We start from the raw sequence: 3,261 nt of genomic DNA, 5'->3' as shown, positions 1-3,261 counted from the left end.
TTAATGGTTTGCTAATGAGAATCGATTGTACCACAGAAGTGATGTGTGATGATCTCTAACCATGAGGCTTAGGGATATTTAATGGTAGAAAGTCTAAAGGACCTACAGTAATGGACTTCTAGTGGACTTATGTCACTTATGTCACATTCACATCTGTAAAGATCCTGCAATTCACACACATTTTATTTCTGAGTAAAATAGGAAAAGGAAATGTTCAACTTAATTAACCTTTAATCAGCAAATATGCTGAATTCATTAAGTAAGGAATAAAACAGAGAAAATAAGATCAGTATTCATGTGGAAACATATTAGTTCCTGTTATCACTCATGTTATAACAGCTATAAACTGGTTTCTCTACTAGACTCTGTTCTACCAGACCTTATCACATAGACCCATGTCTGAAAACAGTTACACCTTCACATTGGAGACACCTTCCTCAGACGTTAAATAAAAGTCTCCTCACAGATTTGTTTCATATCAGCAGTAATAAATTGTTAATAATCTGTTCGTTATACGCTTTCAATTACGTACATCCGCGGTGATATCGATCAAGTCCTTGTGATGTAGAAGGAGTGTGTGAATATAAACCTGTGTTTTGAATTATTTTTGTACGTCGCTCTGGATAAGGACATCTGTCACATGACAAAAAATGTAAATGAATTACAGACGGTTTTACTGTCAGACTTCCTGTTTAAGAAAATCAATTTTCAGTACTGACCAATCAGAATGAAGCACTAATTATTGCTAGCGGATAATTCCTGGGAAATATATCCAGTCTCACAGATTGAGTGCTACACCTCCTCTATTTGGAGGAATAAAAAGGAGTGGTACATATTGACAGGATTGACTTCAGGTGCCTGGTGAAACAAATCTTAAAGGATTCCAATAAGAAACTTCTACAGGATTGTAATAAACTTTCTGTTGTAATTTGGAAACATTCTTATAAGATTTCAAGATTAATTGAGAAAATAGACAAAAGAGAAAATCTTCTTTTTCTTGATCATTACGTCCCTTATTATTTATTTTAGTGTAATTGTTAGCAATAACGACATTTCACTGTGGTGACACCGCACACTATGTGACAACGAAAACACAGCACCAGCATTACAAATATTTCAATATAACTATATTTATTGATTTTCAGAGTGGAGTTTCCTGTAAGATGCAACAGTTTAATCTATGACATCATGAACATGTTGTATATGTGTACCTATATGAAGAAAAAGTGGATTCCTGGAAGCTGTTTAATCCTGACAGGAAGTTGTGGAGACAAATAGGCAAGTTTGGGTTGGGAAGTGAAATAATGTTTCTTGCATGACGTCATTTTTGTACACAAACCAAACACCATTGAGCTTCGCAATCAGCACGTATTGCTAATGATATATCCTTGCCTTACCCAGACTGCCGCAGTGATTTGTGTCCGCTGAGGTGTACTAAAGGATCCAGCAAGTGCTGATTTGCAGTCAGTGTGGCCAGCGCTCTCTCTCTCTCTCTCTCTCTCTCTCTCTTTCTCTCTTTTTCTCTCTCTCACTCTTAAGTTTTCTCTCCAGAGATTCAACACCTGAACCTCTTGACTGTCACCAAGTTTCTTCCTCTTTCTCTCCATCTCTGTCTCTCACCATGCCTCTGGGAATGGACTCCACACCACCATACCTACACTCTCACTCCTTTTTCTTCTCTCTCTCCCTCTCTCTCTCTCTCTCTCTCTCTCTCTTGCTCTCTCGGGGCCTGGTGCCTGACACTGTTGTCACCCAATTCCCCCAAGACCCCCACCCTTTTCCCGATATGCTCCACTTCATTTTACGAGCACCTCACTGAGAGGAAAAAAGCAGTAAGGAAAACTCAAAAAAAGAGTGAGAGAGAGAGAGAGAGAGAGAGAGAGGCTGTGTGTTGTTTGTGTGTGTGTGTGTGTGCGTGTGTGTGTTTGTCAGTGACTGACTACGCATGCATGTGTATGAGAGAGGAGGAAAGATAGATAGAAACCGAGAGAGACCGATAGAAAAAGAGAGACAGATAGGTTGAAGTGCTTGAGAAGGAGGGACGTTGGCAGAAATGGTTGAAGGGGAATGGAGAGGAGTGAGAGAGAGAGAGAGAGAGAGAGAGAGAGAGAGAGAGAGAGAGAGAGAGAGATGAGAGTAAAAGAGAGGGCATGGGAGAGTTTGTGCGTTTACTCAGAGTTTGTTAATAATTAATGTGTCACAGGCTTGAAGGGGGGTTACATCTCGCCTCGTCTTTTTCTCGCACTCTCTCTCTCTCTCTCTCCCTCTCTCTCTCTCTCTCTCTTCGTGTGCTCAGACACATGGCTGTGACTCCCAGGTGTGAGCTAGTGTGAGTGGAAACATCTGAGCTGATACAGGAGCGAGGGCTGGACAACACACTCTTTCTCACACAAAATGGCCTCTTCAGAACAGCTGAGAAGCAGAAGCACGACAAAACACTCTTACAGTTCCCCTGAAATCAACCGTGGTGTTTCTCAGCTGTTTGTACTTGTCCCTTAGTTTTATGGACACCAGTTTAATAGTACAGTATAGTACAGTGTATATATATATATATAAAAAAAAACTAATTCAGGATATCAGGATATCAGGATTCTCATTTGTTTTAGTTCGCAACATACTCGAGAATGAAACTTTTAAATAACTAGCTTTGTGATCTTCTAATTAAGTGCCCTCTAGAATTTGTGGTGTATATCTTACTCCTGGTGCATTTCCTGCTATACAGAAACAGCAAATATGATTCGTCATTCATTTAGAACAATGCCCAAGCTCAACGATCTGTATCATCTTGCTACCTTTAAACAATCAAGAACACAATTTTTCCATCAGTAAGAAGAAGTAATATCATTTAAATATGATCTGATCAAAAAGTGTCCATCACACCATCACATTTACTTTGATCAAAACTTACATCACCTCATTGCCTAGGGTGATGAGGTTGTTATCCAACTTGTTAAAGTTCTAACATGGACTTTGAGAAATCCTCCACAGCTGAAGAATGCGTCTTGCTGTTCATCTTTTTTAGCTAGCTTGCTAAGTTACTGTCAAGATTGTTTCGATTCTGTGTGTGTGTTGCGTTTCACAAACACTATTGGCAGTTGGTTAAATAAATCATACACATGAACATGCTGTCACTCTGATTTCCTGTTTCAAAAAGAACGCAAATCAACATACAGAATGAACTAACAGCTTTTAAGGACCAAGTATGGATTTATTTTCCTGATGATATCGCAAAGATGGCACATGATCATTGGTACAGACCTT

This window comes from Tachysurus vachellii, chromosome 17 (assembly GCF_030014155.1).
Source record: "Tachysurus vachellii isolate PV-2020 chromosome 17, HZAU_Pvac_v1, whole genome shotgun sequence".
NCBI lineage: Eukaryota > Metazoa > Chordata > Actinopteri > Siluriformes > Bagridae > Tachysurus > Tachysurus vachellii.
This window is presented reverse-complemented; position numbering follows the sequence as displayed.